Source organism: Dendropsophus ebraccatus, chromosome 9, assembly GCF_027789765.1.
Source record: "Dendropsophus ebraccatus isolate aDenEbr1 chromosome 9, aDenEbr1.pat, whole genome shotgun sequence".
NCBI lineage: Eukaryota > Metazoa > Chordata > Amphibia > Anura > Hylidae > Dendropsophus > Dendropsophus ebraccatus.
In genome coordinates, this window is record NC_091462.1 from 102847873 (window position 1) to 102871113 (window position 23241).

A 23241-nucleotide genomic window follows, 5' to 3' on the forward strand; every position below is an offset into this window, starting at 1 on the left:
GGGGGATAACATGGGGCTCCTCTATAAGGGAGACTACATGGGGAGTGTATGCAATAGGGCATGTACTATAGTGGGGGGCACATACTATAAGGGGGTCACATAGAGTCAGCCTACCCACTAAATGAGGGTGTAAAGGGGCCAATACAGATGTGCATTGTGTAAAGAGATGAGGATGGTGACAGAGTGAGGAGCCTAATATGTCTGTCTGGCAGATTCTGTGGATTAGTGGCTCGGAGAACTTCTCATAACAGCCCAGGGCAGATGGAGAAGATGAAAAGGGAAGAACTCTGATCAGAGAAGACGTCCCCTGTGAGTCACCTGATGTAACTGCACTGTAATGTATATGGTATACAGGACCTGTGTGGAGCTGCATCCACCTCTATATGACTGGATGAGTTGATAGTGATCTGTGTACAGTGGATGTTATTCAGTAGCATCCGCGCTGTTAGTCATTATGTGTTGGTGTTAGTAGCAGCGGTGGTATTAGTTAGTAGCAGCGGTGGTATTAGTCAGTAGCAGCGGTGGTGTTAGTCAGTAGTAGCAGTGGTATTAGTAAGTAGCAGCGGTGGTGTTAGTCAGTATGTGGCAGTGTTAGTATATGGCGGTGTTATTTGTTACTTGTTATCTGGTACTGTGTTTTATTGGATTTAGTATACAGGATCTGGTTAGTAACAATATGCTGGTTGTGGTGTGGCGGTAATATTTCCTTCCTCTATACTGGTATTATTGGTAATATTGGTCTCAGTATACAGGATTTGGTTAGTAACAGTACAGTATGGCGGTAATATGTATGGTGATAATATTTCCCATATACTTGTCAGGAACTTACCTTGCCTGGCTCCAGCGGCGTCTCCTTCCAGCTCGGCTCCGGCGGTCGGCTCGGGAGCGCGCCGTCGCTTCGCCCGCCGGAGCCGAGTGACATCACAGAGACCCGACGGCGTCCCTAGCAACCGGGGACACCGTGGTCTCACGTAACTGGCAGCCGGCCGGCACGCAGTTGCTGTGTCTTACACTCAGGCTGAGTGACAGGTCGCCCGGCCGCTCAGCCTGCAGTGCACCAGCTGCAGTGAGACTGGACTCAGGAGGCCGGACCAATCAGCCTTTGGTCCGGGCTCCTGGTCCAGTATAAAGTCCAAGCATTGCCAGTATGAAATCGCTGGCTATTAGGTTCATTCTGATCCCAGCTCCCCTTGTCCTATTCCTGCGAACCCCGTCCTAATTCCTTTTCTGCCTGATGTACTTCTGTTCTGACCTCCGCCTGACTTTTGACTATCCCTTGTGTTACTGATTCTGAACTGCGTTGCCCGTGTGGTTTGACCCGGATTGTTCTACCATCCCTTATTGTGTTTTGTCTGTCCGTCTTGTTCTGTGTTTCACTTACGCAGCATAGGGAACACCTTCGTGGTTGTCCGCGACCGTTTAGGGTCGACCGAGGCAAGTAGGTAGGGTCAGTGGGTGGGTTCAGATCCAGGGCCCACTGTCTCTGTCCTGTCTGTGCTTGCCTGTCCTGACAATACTGGTAATATTGGTAATATCAGTCTTGAGATTTATTTTATATATATATATATATATATATATATATATATATATATATACCAATAGCATCGCTTGGTTGAGAAGGGGGGGGGGGAATAGTTGACCTCTTGCACCAGGGCCCAAGAGACATTAGTTACGCCCCTGGCCAGGGCCCAACTTGACTGCTGTAGGGAGTGTCCTAGCTTGCGTCCTTCCTCTACAGAATCCAAGGCAAAAGACCCTACACTTCCTCTATCTATGTGACTTCCTTCCTACAGCATGTGTAAACTGTGCTGTGAGTGGGTGAGGAGTGCGTGTGTAAGAAGTAAAGGGAGACATGATAGGTTATAAGAAGAAAGAACTCTCATTGGTGTATAGATTCATGTGGTACATAAGCAAAACAAATAACCCCTTAGTTCCTACAGCTGTGCAATGTCTACGACATCTAGTGGTAAAACTTTGTTACTGCTACATTACCACGTACACTTTTAAGTACAGACTTTCGCGAAGGGTGTAACTAATAGCAACACCCGTGGTGGGACACTCAAACTTGAAAAATCCTGATGTTTGATCATCCCTACTGGGGTGCACATACACAACACCCATGGTGGGACACCACACACCTGATGGCTAATTACCTGGACAGCCCAAAACCGTGACTGTGGAGCCCAACCTTCTCCCATCACTCCAGCAACACAGGCCCTGATAATGGTATTTCCCAATCTACAAAGATAGATACATTAGAGAGAGGAAACAACAGTGTCTCCTTTCCCCTATACTACTCAGTAGAAGTGGTTGTTTCCCTGCCCTTGGCCATGTGATCACTATGTGATGTCAGTGGTGTGAGGGGGTTACAGATGAGATGGTACAGCTTGCTTGGCAACAGAAGAAACAAGATCATGCGACCTCTGTCTCAGATGGGATGGGGAGGACAGTGGAGTAGAGGCAGAGTGGAGCAGGAAGTGAGGATTTACAGCAGCTTCAGGATGTACTGCAGACAAACGGCCCAGTTCATGTAATAGAAACAGAGTATTTCCTGTGTGTATCCATTACTCTGATATCCTTCCATTCTTGACATAAAATAGGATGGTCCATCAGCCATTCACCCCTTCCCTCTGAGGAGATATAACAGAAAAGCTGGGTAAGCACAATGCTGGCAGGAGAGAGGAGATGAATAACCTGACACCAATTTTGACAAGATTTATACAACTCTAGTCACAATTTTTATTTGTAAATCATAAAAATAAATCAAGGATGGTGCTCCCTACCGTCTAATAAATTTTTATTTATAATACAGGGTACATTATTCTTTATACTGCACACCCCAGATGCTGCAGAACCTCTTCTTAAAGGGAAGTATAAAAATGTGTATTATGATGTTCTGCAGCAGCTGAGGTGTGTATTATAAGGTTCTGCAGCAGATGAGGTGTTTATTATAATGTTCTGCAGCAGCTGAGGTGTATTATAAGGTTTTGCTGCAGCTGAGGTGTATTATGAGGTTCTGCAGCAGGTGAGGTGTGTATTATAATGTTCTGCAGCAGCTGAAGGGTATATCATTATGTTCTGCAGCAGCTGAGGAGTATTATGATGTTCTAATGTTACAAGGTTTTGCATCAGCTGAGGTGTGTATTACGAGGTTCTGCAGCAGCTGAGGTGTGTATTATGATGTTCCGCAGCAGCTAAGTTTTGTATTATGATGTTGTTCTGCAGCAGCTGAGGTGTTTTATTTTGAGGTTCTGCAGCAGCTGAGGTGTGTATTATTATGTTCTGCAGCAGCTGAGGTGTATTATGATGTTCTGTAGCAGCTGAGGTATATTATGAGGTTCTGCAGCAGGTGAGGTGTGTATTATGAGGTTCTGCAGCAGCTGAGGTGTATTATGGGGTTCTGTAGCAGCTGTGGTGTGTAATATAAGGTTCTGCAGCAGCTGAGGTGTATTATGAGGTTCTGCAGCAGCTGAGGCATGTATTAAGAGGTTCTGCAGCAGATGAGGTGTATTATGAGGTTCTGCAGCAGCTGTGGAGTGTAATATAAGGTTCTGCAGCAGCTGAGGTATATTATGAGGTTCTACAGCAGGTGAGGTGTGTATTATAATGTTCTGCAGCAGCTGAGGTGTATTATAAGGTTCTGCAGCAGCTGAGGTATATTATGAGGTTCTGCAGCAGGTGAGGTGTGTTTTATAATGTTCTGCAGCAGCTGAAGGGTGTATCATTATGTTCTGCAGCAGCTGAGGTGTATTATGATGTTCTAATGTTACAAGGTTTTGCATCAGCTGAGGTGTTTATTACGAGGTTCTGCAGTAGCTGAGCTGTGTATTATAAGGTTCTGCAGCAGCGGAGGTGTGTATTATTATGTTCTGCAGCAGCTGTGGTGTATTATGAGGTTCTGCGTCAGCTCTGGGATGTATAATGAGGTTCAGCAGCAGCCGAGGTGTATTATGAGGTTCTGCAGCAGCTGTGGTGAGTAATGTAAGGTTCTGTAGTAGCTGAGGTGTATCATGAGGTTCTGCAGCAACTGAGAGGACAGGTTGTGCTGTGTTAGCAATAAAATAGCGTTTTTTTTCTAATCCTGGATTACCCTTTAAAATTTTCTACTGGTGGTGAAACATTAGGCGGTATATGGAGACACCAGCATCGTCTGTGTATAGCGTCATCAGCATGACCCCTCCTATAGCCCATATAACACACATAATACCGTATTACAGCATGCAGAGTAATGCCAGGCTAAATGACTGCATCCGACCGGCACGGCTGCCAAGGTCAGGGCTGGGTTACTCTCTTATTACAGATCCCAGTGGCATCGAGTGAAGGACCCGCGTGTTCCAGTCACCGCCGGCGTGAAGATTGTTGATATTCCAGCAGCAGCAGCCGCAATCCAATATTTCATACACACTGTCCAAGCCCGACATATTTCTCCATCCTCTCTCCTCTCTGAAAACATGTCAGCTCTCATCTGCTCCAAATCAATGAGCCAGGCATGCTGCCATTGTTTTGGTATTTTATAAAGATGACATCAATACACATGCTTTGAAAATTCACCACTTAAGTCCTAAGTGGGGTATTTTTACTAGATGGATCGATTGTTAAAATGACAGCATCTGTTTGCTTGTATACATTTTCTTATAATTCCTCCCTTGGTGATTACGCCGGCGCGCAGTGAGTAATAACCAGCTGTTAGAATTAGCGAGCAGTAAACACAGTTATTTGATCTGTGAAGGAGCCATCGCCGCCAAGGCCACAAGCTGGAAAACAGGAAGCCAGCTGCTGCAAAACGGCAAACCGCAAGACACCGGAGAGAAACTGCTGACGGCCCCATAGACCAGGGGGCACAACATGGCGGGTTATGCCTCATTGTAAGGACACCGGCTACTGGGGACATGACCCCATAGGACGATGATGTCTTGTTGGTTGCGTTACCCTAGAGGGGACAATGTATTCCAATGACATATTATAATGTTATACCAGTGTATATCATCACTGAATCCACAAGTAGGAATAAGATATATTATTGCCTTAAAGGAGTACTCAGTCTATATATCTATATCTATCTATATATAAATAAATATACTGTATATATTTTTATTTTATTAACTAGTGTCAGAAAGATATATAGATTTGTGATTTACTTCTATTTTTAAATTTTAAAGGGGAACTCCAGGTAAAGGTTAAAAAAAAATGAAGCTTCTGCAGAAGCATATAACAATACTTACCTATCTATTCCAGTTTTGAAACTACCAAAAATCCATTTGTTTTGGGGGTTTTTGTTCTGTTTTGTGTTTCTGCACTTCCGGGTTTATCCGTTGTACACAGTACTACATGTTCCAGAATGCAATGCTTTCCCTCAGCTGTTCATCACAGTCCTCCACCCTGCCCATTCCCCACCCAAAGCTGTTGTAGAACATCTAGGCTGTGTTCACACATTGCAGTTTCATTGTGTTACTGAATTATTTGCAGTAATTTATGATTTCATTGTGGTCCCACCCACCCACACAGCACACTGTATTCTCTACCTGTAACACCACACAGCACTGTATTGTCTACCTGTAACACCACACAGCACACTGTATTCTCTACCTGTAATACCACACAGCACCCTGTATTCTCTACCTGTAACACCACAAGCACTGTATTCTCTACCTGTAACACCACACAGCACGCTGTATTCTCTACCTGTAACACCACCCAGCACGCTGTATTCTCTACCTGTAACACCGCACAGCACGCTGTATTCTCTACCTGTAACACCGCACAGCGTGCTGTATTCTCTACCTGTAACACCACACAGCACACTGTATTCTCTACCTGTAACACCACACAGCACACTGTATTCTCTACCTGTAACACCACACAGCGCACAGTATTCTCTACCTGTAACACCACACAGCACACTGTATTCCACACAGCACACTGTATTCTCTACCTATAACACCACACAGCACGCTGTATTCTCTACCTGTAACACCGCACAGCACGCTGTATTCTCTACCTGTAACACCGCACAGCGTGCTGTATTCTCTACCTGTAACACCACACAGCACAGTATTCTCTACCTGTAACACCACACAGCGCACTGTATTCTCTACCTGTAACACAACACAGCACTGTATTCTCTACCTGTAACACCACACAGCACTGTATTCTGTACCTGTTACACCACACAGCACACTGTATTCTCTACCTGTAACACCACACAGCACTGTTTTCTCTACCTATAACACCACACAGCACCCTGTATTCTCTACCTGTAACACCACACAGCGGCTGTATTCTCTACCTGTAACACCACACAGCACACTGTATTCTCTACCTGTAACACCACACAGCACACTGTATTCTCTACCTGTAACACCACACTGCGCTGTATTCTCTACCTGTAACACCACACAGCACGCTGTATTCTCTACCTGTAACACCACACAGCACACTGTATTCTCTACCTGTAACACCACACAGCACTGTATTCTGTACCTGTAACACCACACAGCACTGTATTCTCTACCTGTAACACCACACAGCACTATATTCTCTACCTGTAACACCACACAGCACACTGTATTCTCTACCTGTAACACCACACAGCACTGTATTCTGTACCTGTAACACCACACAGCACTGTATTCTCTACCTGTAACACCACACAGCACTATATTCTCTACCTGTAACACCACACAGCACCCTGTATTCTCTACCTGTAACACCACACAGCACTGTATTCTCTACCTGTAACACCACACAGCACACTGTATTCTCTACCTGTAACACCACACAGCACACTGTATTCTCTACCTGTAACACCACACAGCACGCTGTATTCTCTACCTGTAACACCACACAGCACACTGTATTCTCTACCTGAAACACCACACAGCACACTGTATTCTCTACCTGTAACACCACACAGCACACTGTATTCTCTACCTGTAACACCACACAGCACTGTATTCTCTACCTGTAACACCACACAGCACGCTGTATTCTCTACTTGTAACACCACATAGCACGCTCTATTCTCTACCTGTAACACCACCCAGCACGCTGTATTCTCTACCTGTAACACCACACAACGTGCTAGTCTAGGACTTTGAGAGAGCAACTGTACTTTGTGTGGGGCCATCTAGGAGCAGCAAGTATTGCTTTGTACTACAGCACTCCTACAGGATATATAAAGTATTACAGGGCGTTCACAGAAAATGCCAGTATACTTGAGCAATTGTCTGCTCCATCTAATAGATTAGGGTCCTGTACTTTGTGGAGGGCATCCAGGAGCAGAAAGTGTTGCTTTCTACCACAGCACTCCTACAGGATATATGAAGTATTACAGGGTGTCCATAGAAATCGTTTTAAAACCGCTGTCATCCTAATTATGCTGCAAAAAATCACATAAATCACAATACCTTCTATGTTATGATGTGTTCCAAGATATCATGCAGGGAACTTGCTGGGAGACATCTGGATGGCAAAATATATTCACCAAAAAAAACTGTGTTCCATTATGTAGGTCCATAAAACCTCTTCTTTATTGTAGAAGCTCCATAAAGTATATAACAATAGCGTTTTGCCTATGTCTAACCTTTATCACAGCATGATACGGCATATGAGAGATTGCTGCAGTGTCTTTAATGTTTACCTGGTGCATCGGCATACTTTAAAGTGTACCTGTCATAATGTATTAAAAATCCCCCCTAGCAAATATATAGTTATTGCTAGGCCCTTAGATCAGTTACTGCCAGTGCACAGGGGTATGTACAGGGGTGTATACGGCTGCTGGCCAATCATCTTCATTATTTCAATCTGTGCAGAGCAGAGGGACAACATCTCTTCCTGTGTTTTGTCTTTTTTTTGCTGTTACTAAAGACCAAATGTCTTAGTGACGGAGCCTTGACTGCAGTTTACCAGTAAGTGAGACACCTAGTGGCCGATTTTATATAATTGTATTTCATATAGAAAACAAGCAAAGAAATAAAAGAAGTAAATTGCAAAGATGTAGTATATATCACAACAAAAATGTCCAACAAAGACACCCAGATGACTTCTTGGGGATAATTTACATACAGCGCAGACTTTAATAATGTACATTTTCTGAAATCACCAGACAGGGACGAGGGCTATGTGTGCCAGCTCATTTCCTTAGTGTTATAGCAATTTTAGGTTTGTGATTGGTTCCCTTTAACATTATTTTTTGGTAATGACAGTGCCCAATTAATTGGCAGCCATACAAACTGCACCATTTGCGATGCCTGGTGAGGCGCAGGGAGCTCTTGGTGTTGGGGCTCACTCCCGCCGGGTCAGCTGATGCGGTGGTGTGGTAGCTGTGTAAGTCTAGGGTCACTTGGTCAGGGTAGCCTGGAGTGGTGTTGGACCCACCCCGGACAATTGGTAACTCACCAGCACACAAAAGAGATGCGCAAGGAGGAAGCCAGAGTCCAGTGCGTTTGCAAAAATAAAGTACTTTTACTTTGAATCAACGTAGTGCAACAGTACATGCAATCCAGTACAGTATAAATCTTGCACAATCGTGCAGAATACTTATGTTCTGATAGTTGAGGTAGGACACCGGTACTTTTAGGAAGAAAGAGGTATCTTACAGTAGAGAGAGAGAGAGAGGAGAGGAGTTGCCAATGTTGTAGTGTGCTCTGCCGGAACAGTTTGAGTTACCAAAAGAAGTGAAAAAGAATACTTGTACTCACGGATGATCTCTTAGTCCCTGACCGCCTTATGCACCCGGGTTGTGGGTACCTGTCCTAGGTAGGTAATACAAGCCCCTGTCCTTTGTTACCGGTACGAAGCAGACTTCCGGCCTTCCCATTTGTCCTGCATTGCGCAGTGGGAATACATAGACTTTCAGTGGCTTTGTCCCACTGGGGTCCGTTCCTATAGCTTTAGGTAACTGCCCTGCACGTTTTAGAGAGGTTCCTGACGTGGACAAGGTGAATCTCTGTCCTGTGTCCCCGACAGGGGACCTGGCCAAAGCCAGGCCCTGGCTTAACTTTAGCAGAGTCTCTTGTGTTTGCTGCCTCTCACACTGAGAACGTGACTACAACTCACTACTTCTTCCCAACAAGAACTAACTCCTCCTACAGGGGATAACTAAACCCTCCTGTGAAAGGTGGGGGCTGTGTGTGCGTGGAGAAAGATAGGATAGATAAAGAAAGACAAGCACCTGCACCTGTGACTGGATAATACATAACGTGACATACAACATAGTTAATTCTTTTACCTTCAACTGGCTCTTCACACATACAATATACATAGCAAATACAAGTAGTGACACCTAGTGGGGAAAACACAATAGTACAGTTTCACCATTTCCCACTTGTGTGAACCTGAGGGTGTTACTTACTCAGGCTAATTACTCAATAGACAGTACCCTGTGCTGGGACACTACACATTGTTGTCTCATTCACTTATTTGAAACAAAACTGCAGTGCCTTGTACCTCTCCTACTACAGCACCGTAGCAGGGTCCCCCCTTCACTGCGGACTGGCTGAACCGGCCTGACGTCCCAGGTCCAAACTCCGACCTAGAAGCTGCCAAGGACTGGGAACCAGAGTGGAGGACAGCAGACCCCAGAGCTGGAGCCGTGGAGGTAAGTGCATGTTATGTTCACTCATCTCCTCCCCAGTTCTTTACAAAAAAAAGTCTGAGCCTGGATGTCTCCTTTAAATATTTTTGCAAATACATTCATTAGGCAAACTTGTCTCCTTCTCCTGATATACTGCTCTTTCCCTCCCATTGTTCACTGCCTGTTTTCTAGGTGAACGACCACCACTCTGCACTAAAATCAGTGGTGAATATATAGCTATAATGTAGCTGTATAGAGATATATTGTATATACAGTATACTACATAATATATATATATATATATATATATATATATATATATATATAAAATATGTACACTATAACTATATATTCTGTAGCCAGACCACTGCTTTTAGAGCAGAGTGGTGGTTGGTAAACTAGAAAAGAGGCTGTAAACAATGGAGGGAAAGAGCAGCATATCAGGGGAAGAAGACACGTTTGCTAAATGACTTTATTAGCACAATTTTTTACTTTGTTAGTCGAGATGGGATTACCCCTTTAAGAGAGTCTAGTGTACACAATTGTCTCTCAGTCCTATAGATACTATAGTCCATTACCGTACAGCACTGCAACGTCTGCATGAAAGTTCATTATGCATAGTGGAGCAGTATACATATGTATAGATATTTCTGTAGACTTCTACAAAAGAACACTACGATCCAGCCTGCAATGGCTGATAACAGAGAACATTAGTCTACATTAGACCTTGATACAGTGGAGTGTAGGTTTAGCATCTTCTTCGGAGCTTCAGGCAAAAAGAAAAAAAAAAAGGCAAAATATTTAAATTTTCAACAGAAAATGTTTGTTTTCTACCATTAACCCCTTAGCTGCCAGCGGTGCCGACTTCCCATAGTCTTCAATGATTCGGGTGCCAGGAACGTCTTCCCCTGTAAGTTTGTTGTGCTTCTGAGACTCGCAGACTTGCATTTTAATTCCATCACGCGATATTCTGTAATTGCAAAGAGCAAGTGTAATGACTGTGATGTCTTTATCAACCTGTTCTCGGCGGTTTGTTTTTAGCATGGCCATCTGCTGCTCAAAAAGTGGCAGCTGCCATGTTTTACAAATAGCAAAGTCAAGTCCTTTTTTTTTTTTTATATATATATTTTTTTTCCTCTTTTTTTTTTTTTTCTTTACCCAACATATTCTGTACGGGTCTTGTGCTTGTCGGAGGCGGCTTTAATCAATAGGTGTACCTTGGGCATTTGTAATTATTACATTACACGTGGGCGCAGGCCTTCTCTTGTCGGATATTAATTATAAGGAGAGAGAGACTTCAATCTGCGTTTGGGCTCCCAGGAAGGTGTTCATTTTTCTTTTATGTTTTTTTTTACATTCATTTTTATTATGGTGAGTTTTTGGAGCCGCTTCATAGTACATTTGCATCGATCTGTGATTCAGTTATGTTGCTAGAGCCTAAAACTGGTATTCTCCCTATTTCTGGGATGCCTATAAGGAAGATAGGGTCCCCTCACATGTGATCTAGCAGCTTGGTTCAGCTGTTACTGTAAAGAATTCTTACAATCTCATACAGTGATATGTGGTGTCCCACTAGGGGTGTCGCTATTATTCACACCCTTCGCAAAAGTCTCTACTTTTTGTGGTCTTAGTATAGTAAAAGTAGTATTAAGAGTTGACCACTAGATGTCGTTGTATTATGTATTGATGTATCTAAGCTGCACAGCTGAAGGATCGCAAAGGGTTATTGTGTTTATGTGTACCAGAATCTGTGAACCAGTAGGATTTCTGCTTTCTTCTCTCCTATCACCTCTTCTCTATATTCTTCTATTGCACTCTTTTTACCCAATCACAGCACACTATATAAGCTGTAGAGGAAGTTAGTCCCTTGGGTGGGGGAGGAGCAAGAGTTTTCTGTTCAGAACAGTGTGGAGAAAGGACGCAAGCTAGGTAGCTCTCCACAGCAGTCTCGTCCGGGCCCCAGCCCTCTGCCAGGTCCCCACAGTTCAGTCTTAGCCAGTACCCCGCATGGGAAGGATGCAAGACATCACACTGTTACCAACCTTCTCACAAGTACCCACACAAAGCACTATGCGGTGTTAAACCTCTTAGGAAAGGACTAGCCAAAAGAACACCTCAACCCACGCAGTAGACAAGGAGAAGTCACAGTGCAGGACAGTATCCACTATAGAGCCAAAGAGCTAGGAACTCATCCGGGTTGAGTAAAGTTTCAGTAAGCCTATGAATGCCATCTCGCAGCACGGGTGTCAGCAGGGAACCCTCAGCATTCCGCTCAACCCAGGTAACAAGGTCTGGGAACTGTGTCACAAATTAGTACGGTTCAGCCAACGGTAGTAGGCATAAGGTGGTGTGAAGACTGAAGTCAAAGGTCAATACACAGGCACAGGTGTTCTTCTTCTTCTTCTACAAGTATTTTTCTTCATTCTCCAACATCCCGGCAGAGCACATTTCTACATGGGTTGAGACTCTCACGGCATCCTCCTCTCTACTACTCCACCTCAGTACAACTCTACGACTATCTCCTACTCAGCACTTATCTCACAGATCTAGTTGTCCTATGTGCAAGTGTTTATTGGAACTTTTGTCAAGTGTATACCAACATATTTACATGTAGTATGTATATTTACCAGTAGTAAACCAACTCAACGTTATCTGCGATTATTCATCACCACCAACACAGCATGTACACCGCAACCTTGGGACACTTTCCCTTTCTGTGGTTGGGGGGGTCCTACTATCCGGGAGGGTCATTACACCGCTCTGGCCACCTATGACTATAACATCTGTGACATTATCCAAAGAGACCCGGTAGCAGCCCGGCAGGACTCTGACCACAGGGTAAAAGGGTACAACCGGCCTTACACATTAAAAGCAGGCATGCCATCACACCTGTGTGCCCACCAGGCACTGGCGTCACGCGACAACATAAAAAAGTCCGTCTGTATCTCGGCCATCCACCACAGGTGCTACAACACCTAGCAAGTGACCGGCTGTCCCACCGCTGTAACATCATCCGGGGGCTCACCACAGATAGCATAATGCTAGGATATGTCATCACTAGTGATGAGTGAACATCCCGATGTTTGGTTCGGATCCCGAACATGAACATTAAAAAAATTATCATGATTGACTCGTGCCCGTGTTCACTGAACATTCACGAACAAATAACGAATGTACAGTTGAAGCGTACATTTCGGTCTTCAGTGTACAGATTATCAGGTGCAAAGCGCAAATTACGCAGTTGCGTACAGATTGCGTATGTTTTTGGACTAGAGTTACGCACATGCGTACAGATTATCAGGTGCAAAGTGTAAATTCTGCAGTGGCATACGTTCACAAGTTCGAATGTGTTCGAAAATTATCTTTATAACCATTCCCATACTTATAAGCTACTATATGCAGGAAATGTTGTTTTATTTACATTTAAAAACGGCGCTTTCTGCTGCCACCTCTGTCCATGTCAGGAACTGTCCAGAGCAGTAGCAAATCCCCATAGAAAACCTCTCCTGCTCTTGACAGTTCCTGTCTTGGCCAGAGGTGGCAGCAGAGAGCACTGTTTCTGTATGTAAATAAAACAACACTTCCTGCAGGATATACAGCAGCTAATAAGTATGGGAAGACTTGACATTTTTAAATAGAAGTAAATAACAAATCTATATAATACATTTTTTTAAATTTGAAGATGTATTCCAGGAAGAATGAACTTTACCCCTATCCACAGGATAGGGGAAAATTAGGAGATTGCAGGGGGTCTGACCTCTGTACCCCTTCCCCCGGTGCTGATAACTGTTAATTTGTCCCTCACTGTGTGTAGCCGGGTCCCTGGTAGCTAACACCCCTCCCCCTGCTTATCTCTGGCTCATTCTCTCTCACTCTGTGAAGTCCCCGACTCTGTGGGTGTTAGCTGTCAGGGACCGGACTGCAGAAGACCAGAGGGAGAATTAAAGGGGAACTCCGGATAAGAAAAACTTGTTTTCTATTAAAAGTTAAATATATGTGTCTATACAATGTATATACCATATCTGTACGGTTCTGCCACACTGGTAGCTGATAGAAGTCCAGGAAGTGAAGAAAAATGTCCCCTGTGCAAATCCACATTGTCTCCTGCTCCTTCTGCTCTCCCCCCTTAGGAGACAAATCTTCCATGCCTCTGTCTAACATTGTGTGTGTTTGCTGAGATCAGGCTGATGATGAAGACAGGGGGCAGGGCGTGATGTCACAGGAGGCGGGGCTGGATGCCCCAATCCCCTGAATGATTCACCATCTCTGACCGGCCAGTAGCAGGTGTTGCACTGATTTCTCTAATTTTGCAGGAGTGTGCAGTGATATTAGGGCTGTGTTCACACATGTTGGAGTGTCATTGCAGTACTGCAGCGTATTCACAAAAATGATGCAGTAACACAAGTAAATGATGCTAAACAGGAGAGAGGATCAGAGCCTTATTGTGGGGCTCAACTTCAAAGATAACAGATGCTTGATCATAATATGTGCGTGGAAATTAAAAGAAAAAAAAAATCAAACAGTTCTTTACTTCATTCCAAAATCAGTGATAAAGGTAGAGAATACAGCGTGGTGTGTGGTGTTACAGGTAGAGAATACAGCGTGCTGTGTGGTGTTACAGGTAGAGAATACAGCGTGCTGTGTGGTGTTACAGGTAGAGAATACAGCGTGCTGTGTGGTGTTACAGGTAGAGAATACTGTGTGCTGTGTGGTGTTACAGGTAGAGAATACAGCGTGCTGTGTGGTGTTACAAGTAGAGAATACAGTGTGCTCTGTGGTGTTACAGGTACAGAATACAGTGTGCTGTGTGGTGTTACAGGGAGAGAATACAGCGTGCTGTGTGGTGTTACAGGTAGAGAATACAGTATGCTGTGTGGTGTTACAGGTAGAGAATACAGCGTGCTGTGTGGTGTTACAGGTAGAGAATACAGTGTGCTGTGTGGTGTTACAGGTAGAGAATACAGTGTGCTGTGTGGTGTTACAGGTAGAGAATACAGCGTGCTGTGTGGTGTTACAGGTAGAGAATACAGCGTGCTGTGTGGTGTTACAGGTAGAGAATACAGCGTGCTGTGTGGTGTTACAGGTAGAGAATACAGTGTGCTGTGTGGTGTCACAGGTAGAGAATACAGTGTGCTGTGTGGTGTTACAGGTAGAGAATACAGCGTGCTGTGTGGTGTTACAGGTAGAGAATACAGCGTGCTGTGTGGTGTTACAGGTAGAGAATACAGTGCTGTGTGGTGTTACAGGTAGAGAATACAGTGTGCTGTGTGGTGTTACAGGTAGAGAACACAGTGTGCTGTGTGGTGTTACAGGTAGAGAATACAGCGTGCTGTGTGGTGTTACAGGTAGAGAATACAGTGTGCTGTGTGGTGTTACAGGTAAAGAATACAGCATGCTGTGTGGTGTTACAGGTAGAGAATACAGTGTGCTGTGTGGTGTTACAGGTAGAGAATACAGTGTGCTGTGTGCTGTTACAGGTAGAGAATACAGCATGCTGTGTGGTGTTACAGGTAGAGAATACAGTGTGCTGTGTGGTGTTACAGGTAGAGAATACAGCGTGCTGTGTGGTACAGGTAGAGAATACAGCGTGCTGTGTGGTGTTACAGGTAGAGAATACAGTGCTGGGTGGTGTTACAGGTAGAGAATACAGCGTGCTGTGCGGTGTTACAGGTAGAGAATACAGTGCTGTGTGGTGTTACAGGTAGAGAATACAGCCTGCTGTGTGGTGTTACAGGTAGAGAATACAGCGTGCTGTGTGGTGTTACAGGTAGAGAATACAGCGTGCTGTGTGGTGTTACAGGTAGAGAATACAGCGTGCTGTGTGGTGTTACAGGTAGAGAATACAGTGTGCTGTGTGGGTAGGTGGTACCACAATGAAATCATAAATTACTGCAAATAATTCCATAACACAATGAAACTACAATGTGTGAACACAGCCTAGATGTTCTGCAACAGCTTTGGGTGGGGAATGGGCAGGGTGGAGGACTGTGATGAACAGCTGAGGGAAAGCATTGCATTCTGGAACCTGTAGTACTGTGTACAACGGATAAACCCGGAAGTGCAGAAACACAAAACAGAACAAAAACCCCCCAAACAAAAGACTTTTTGGTAGTTTCAAAACTGGAATAGATAGGTAAGTAATGCTTTATGCTTCTGCAGAAGTTTGATTTTTTTTTTAACCTCTACCTGGAGTTCCCCTTTAAACAGTGATAAGCATGGGCCGGGGAGGGGGTGGTTGCTGTCATGGAGGGGCTACAAACAGTGATCCTGCAGCAAGGCTGCTCTGTGGCAATGACACCTAGCCCCCCTTCCCTCATGCAATGTAGAATGGGGATCAGTGGACAGGAAAGAAAGCTAAGGGAGAAGAACTGAATGATGGGAAATGTAGTTTCCTGACCGGCACCATTTTGGATATTAACAGGCCTTTTGGAAAGACTTTTAAACCAGGAACGTCAGCAGCTAGAAAGATGGGGGACGGCTCAAAATACTCAGGGGGACTTGGTAAGCGTTTGGGGGGAATACCCCTTTAGGTCCCAACTTTTGTAATAATTAAAGCTTACTAGTATTCTTCTTTGTTCTAACCCCAAGTTCAGGAAGATGTGGTTGCCCTGGATTTGGTACGCTGACCTGAAACTGTCTTCTCACACTTCAACCCTTTCTAGCAAATAGGTGTAGAGTTATGCCCTATTTTTATAAATGGAGCCGACTAGTGACTCAAGCCAACTCCATCCCTGGTGGCCCCCTAGTTTTTTTTATCCATTTAAATGACTCTGTCAAAACTGTCAGCAGCATTGGTGGTGCGGTGGTTAGGCGTTTCTCCCCTCTGCTTGGCCTATGTGGTTGCTATGACTCGGCTATTGATATAACTTGCAGACTGTTCCAATGGACCACTGATCTAGCGGATCAATGCAGTACATTATTAGGGGAATATTAAGAAATGTAATAAGGGTCATAATCCCTTTACCCCCCGCTATAAAGATTTTAAGTTCTGACCCTCCTTACAGGTATATCAATACATCTGAACAGTTCCTGACATGGAAAGAGGTGGCAGCAGAAAGCACTGCGTCAGACTGGAAAGAATACATCACATCCTACAGGGCATACAGCAGCTGATAAGTACTGGAGGACTGGATAATTTTAACGCGAAGTAACTTACAAACATATATACAATATATAAATAGATAGATATAACTTTCTGACACCAGCTGATTTAAAACATTTTTTTTGGCTCTAACTGCAGTCCAGTTGAGTAATAGTAGAGAAGCCTTACAGTACGGGAGCATCCTCCTTGGGGTTGGGAATGACTTGTGATGAGAGGACATGCCTGTGTTCTTCTTCCTGACATGTCCGGCCGTTTGTCTGTAGTGTTTTGCTCCGACACAATCCGTCCAATTACGGCCTCACGGTCTCTGTGTGAACAGACTTAAAGATTTCTTCATTAGAAGGATTGAGTGAGTCGCTCATGCAGTTCTTTACTTAGTGTAAGAGCCTGGGCTGATTACTATCCGGAGGGCTATGCACAGTATATAAGACAAATGTATGTAAGACACATGTATATACAGTATGTAAGACACACGTATATACAGTATATAAGACACACGTATATACAGTATATAAGACACACGTATATACAGTATATAAGACACATGTATATACAGTATGTAAGACACACGTATATACAGTATATAAGACACACGTATATACAGTATAAAAGACACATGTATATACAGTATATAAGACACACGTATATACAGTATAAAAGACACACGTATATACAGTATAAAAGACACACGTATATACAGTATATAAGACACACGTATATACAGTATATAAGACACACGTATATACAGTATAAAAGACACACGTATATACAGTATATAAGACACACGTATATACAGTATGTAAGACACACGTATATACAGTATATAAGACACACGTATATACAGTATGTAAGACACACGTATATACAGTATATAAGACACACGTATATACAGTATATAAGACACACGTATATACAGTATATAAGACACACGTATATACAGTATATAAGACACACGTATATACAGTATGTAAGACACACGTATATACAGTATGTAAGACACACGTATATACAGTATATAAGACACATGTATATACAGTATGTAAGACACACGTATATACAGTATGTAAGACACACGTATATACAGTATGTAAGACACACGTATATACAGTATATAAGACACACGTATATACAGTATGTAAGACACACGTATATACAGTATATAAGACACATGTATATACAGTATGTAAGACACACGTATATACAGTATAGAAAACACATGTATATACAGTATGTAAGACATGTATACAGTTGCACCTTGGTTTAAGAGTAACTTGGTTTAAGAGTGCTTGGTTTAAGAGCTCACAGTTTTTTTAAAATTGTGACTTGGATTAAGAGCATTGCTTTGGTGTAAGAGCTCCCTGTACTGGGTGGGAGCGCGAGTGGAGGAAGGACATGGTCTGCATAGCGGGGTCTACAGCCCTGTACTCTGACCCAGGAAGTCTCCCTCACCTTCCAAATCATAGCAGATCCACTTCAGGCTGGGGCTTACATCAGAGGACAGGACTGTGGAGGTAATCTCTCCATAGCTGTAACCCCTCTATCCCCGGACAGAGAGGGCTGCATGTATGTGCCCACATCTACCCTGCTCATTCCTTCATGCTCCCTGCAGTCTCTGTCCGCCCTTGTGTTTCCCATCCTCTCCATTACTGTACAGTAACTTATAATATCACATATTCTGCTGTTTCTGAATGTTTTTTTCATTAGTTTTACATGTTATTCACAATAATAAATCATTATTTTTGGGGTGTGGAACCAATTGTCTGCATTTCTATGATTTCTTATGGGAAATTTTGCTTTGGTTTAAGAGTGATTTGGATTACAAACATGGTGCTGGAACGAATAATGCTCGTAATCCAAGGCACCACTGTATATGGATTTCTATGGCATTTTGATGCTATGTTCACACAGAATAAAATACTAAATATACTAAATACTAAAATATACTAATACTAAAATACTGCTGTCACTTTGTAATTTTGACACAAAAAACAAAAGAGCAGTTTTTTCAATATATTAATGCGTTCCATTAAAGTCAATAGGAAATTTGCTGGCAGTGCATACCGTATAGAATACCAGCCGTGATTGATTGTGACCGTCCATTTAATGAACATGCTCATTATTTACCACCATCTTTTGAAAAATATGCCACTCCCCCCCGCCCCCCCCCCCCCCCCGTCTGTTTGCCCATTGCTTCATTTTACCTCGAAATTGCAGCTGTGTTTAGGTTTTATTTTACTGTGTGTGAACCTAGCCTGAAAGGCAAAAATACCGCCATACTTTGATAATTGCATCTGTAAGGCTAGGTTCACACTGCGTTTTCAGCATCCGTTTAACGGATCCGTTTTTTTAACGTACAGAAAAATAGGGTCAGCAACGTTTTTTGGTCCGCCAAAAAAAAACGGATCCGTTTTTTTAAATAATGGAAGTCAATGGAAAAACGGATGCGTTAAACGGATGCTGAAAACGCAGTGTGAACCTAGCCTAACCAAAGAGCATGATCACTATTTACAACTGTAATTGTCAAAATAAGGCTATGTTCACACTACGTTTAACAGCGTCCATTTCATAGCAAAGGACGTTGCTAAACTGCCGGCTGCCAAGCTGCATTCAGCACGTTCCTGTAGCCAATACCTCTGTATCGGCCGCACGAACGTTCTTTTTTTTACAATTGACTTGCCGGCACTGTCAGGTGTGCCCCCAAATCAATTAACCATTCACTTCAATGTAATGTGCGCCCACCTGCCATACTCATAGAACAGCATCTGGAAATAATAGGCATGTACATTATTTTAACGCCTGTTTAAAAGAATGGGCATTAAAATAACGATGTGTGAACACAGCGGGCAGCATTACATAGACTTCAAAGCAATGCCGCCCCTGCAGTAAAGAACGGGCGCTGATTCCATTGCAATCAGCGTCTGTTCTTTACTAAAATATAACGCTGTGTGAACATAACCTAACATGGTATCAAAAAACTGCTGAAACTGGCTGCTGGAGAGGATGATGGCAGGGGGACACTGAGGGACACAGGGCACTGGATGGACACTGAGCATCCCTCTGCCATCATCCTCTCCAGCAGCTACAGCCCGCACAGCTCTGGGAGTCGGGGCGTGACATCACCATGCTATCCAGGAAGTGACATTACCATGTTATCCAGGAAGTGACATCACCATGTTATCCAGGAAGTGACATCACCATGTTATCATGTTATCCAGGAAGTGACATCACCATGTTATCCAGGAAGTGACATCACCATTTTATCCAGGAAGTGACAGCACCATTTTATCCAGGAAGTGACATCACCATTTTTATCCAGGAAGTGACATCACCATTTTATCCAGGAAGTGACATCACCATGTTATCCAGGAAGTGACATCACCATTGTATCCAGGAAGTGACATCACCATTGTATCCAGGAAGTGACACCTTGATGCAGTAGTAAGTGCAGAGGAAAAAAAGCACTTTATAAGCATTTCCCGTAATAAGTGTATATTGGTGATTTGTATAACTTTTTGGGGGCAATACAATACTCTAATAAAAATTTTTGCCAGACTTCTTCTTTAAAGTAGAACATACATTGGAGTACGTAACAAATCCTAATGAGCGCCGTCTTTTGACGTCTACCACTACAATCACTACAATCAGTCAATCACTACGATAACAGTCCTTCCATTTAGACCGCATGTACATACACGTTTTCACTGCATTCATTCAAATGGCTATAGACATCTCCATCTGGTAGTTATTCTCTTTCTCTCATAGATTCTGTCTCCTGCATTGTAGGAATTTCAGGGAATTTCCATTTTCTAGCTATGGAATTTCTAGCAGACGTCAGCGCATGCAATGCAATTGTCAAGTCAGGAAGGTCGTCCACATCCATAAAAAATAACTGGGCCCCCAGTGCAAAGGGAAACCCAAGGCCCTTTCCAATAATTGTTGAATCTTTGACCAAAAGGGGATTAGAGTTGGGCAATCCCACCAGATGTGCATCAAGTGGCCTACGCTGGCCTTACACCTCCAACACATGGGGATGAATCAGGAAATATCCTGGATATCCTGTACAGCATCATATACCGCCTATAGACTAATTTTTGGGAGGATCTTAGGTGACCCACACAATCCGGTACGTTGGCAGAGTAAGAAAATATGTTATTTCATTGTTCTGTTGTGGAGTTCTTATTAAGATCATGTTCCCATTTAACAATAAACACAAGGGAAGGTGATTGGGTTTGGAGTTCCCTATATGCCATAGATAGCCCTGCTCAACTATTATAGTTGTACTTGTCCGTTTCGTCAATTGAAATATTTTTGATAATTTTTGTAAATATTTAGCAAACGTGCCTCCTTCTGATATGCTGCTCTTTTCCTTTCCAATGTTGACGCCAACCACCACTCTGCTCTAAAAGCAGCTGTCTGGCTGGTGTATATATAGCATAGAAACTGTGGGGGAGTAGGGGTATAAATATACTAAACCATTGTAGGCTGTGTCCAAACTGCCGATAGGTAATATTTTCCAGAACTTATATTATTATCTGTCAGATATCTAATTGAACTTAAAGGAGAACTCCGGGCAACCTTGTTGAAGAAAAACCTTCCAAAGCATGCAAGGTTCTTATGTTCCCCTCCTATGTCTCTCTTGCTGTTCCTCTTCCCCTGCACTGCTATCAGACTACATTTCCCAGTAGTCTTTGCAGTGAATACTCACAACGTCCTGTTTCTCCCACCCCATAACCCCTCCCCCTTTCCAGGCCTCCCATCAATGCCGCACCCCTTTTTGTTCACGCCACACCCTCTCTTCGCCCTTGCCCTGCCCTCTCTCATGCCTGCATCATAGTAACATAGTAACATAGTAAATAAGGTTGAAAGAAGACAAGAGTCCATCAGGTTCAACCTAGGGAAATCCTACTGTGTTGATCCAGGGAAGGCAAAACCCCCCGCGAGGCAGACGACAATCGCCCCACCACAGGGAGAAAACTCCCCCCCCCCCCCCCCCGACTCCAATGGCAGCCAGAACAATCCCCTGATCAACGTATCACCAGAAATCTAATGCCCATAACTTGTAATATTATATTGTTCAAGAAAAGCATCCAGGTCTTTTTTCTAGTGTAAATAACCCCAAGTTTGATAACCCGTCCTGGTACTGTAACCCACCCATTCCCTTAATGACCTTTGTTGCCCTCCTCTGCACCCGCTCTAGTTCAGCTGTGTCCTTCTTATATACCGGTGCCCAAAACTGTACACAGTATTCCTTATGTGGTCTGACCAGTGATTTATAAAGAGGCAAAACTATGTTCTCATCTTTAGCATCTATACCTCTTTTGATGCACCCCATTATTTTATTAGCCTTGGCAGCTGCTGCCTGGCACTGATCACTAAAGTTGAGTTTACTGTCCACCAATACCCCCAGGTCCTTTTCGGAAGTAGTTTTACCCAGTGTTTTATTATTTAGCACATAACTGTATTTATTATTTCTATGGCCCAAGTGCATAACCTTACATTTATCCACATTAAACCTTATTTGCCATTTCACCGCCCAAGCCTCTAGCTTCTCCAAATCCCTCTGTAATATGATATTATCCTCCTCTGTACTGATTACTTTACCCAATTTAGTATCATCTGCAAAAATGGAGATTCTACTCTGTAGCCCCTCTACAAGATCATTAATAAAAATATTAAAAAGAAGTGGACCCAACACTGACCCCTTTGGTACCCCACTAGTAACTAAAACCCAATCTGAATATGTTCCATCAATGACCACCCTCTGTTTTCTATCACACAACCAGTTACTTACCCATTTGCATATGTTTTCCCCGAGTCCCAGCATCCTCATTTTGTAGACCAACCTTTCATGCAGCACAGTATCAAATGCCTTTGAAAAGTCCAGATACACAACGTCCACAGCCTCCCCCAGGTCCAGTCTATAACTTACCTCTTCATAGAAGCCGATCAGATTAGTCTGACAGGACCGATCCCTCATAAATCCATGCTGATGCTGCGACACAAGATTATTTTCATTAAGATACTCCAGTATAGCATACATGTTAGACTTACGGGCCTGTAGTTTCCAGGATCGCTCCTTGACCCCTTCTTGAATATCGGTACCACATTAGCTATGCGCCAGTCCTGTGGAACAATCCCTGTCGTAATAGAATCTTTAAATATTAGGAATAACGGTCTGTCCAACACAGTATTTAATTCTTGCAAAACTCTAGGATGGATACCTTCTGGGCCCGGTGACTTATGGATTTTAATGTTTTTAAGGCGTCTCCCCACTTCTTGTTGTGTTAGGCAGGTGAGATTTATGGGAGGATTTATATTATCCCTAGTCATGTCGTCTGTTATGGGATTCTCCTCTGTGAATACAGTAGAGAAAAATGTATTTAGTAGATTGGCCTTTTCCTCTTCCCCCTCCACCATTACACCCAGATTATTTTTGCTGAGTCTGTGCTCAGCAAACAAACTCAATGTGAGACAGTGGTCACATGATTTCTGTCTCCTGAGGATGGGGGGGGGGCAGCAGGAGGTAGCAGAAGACATAGTAGATGTCCAAAAAGTGCAATAAATT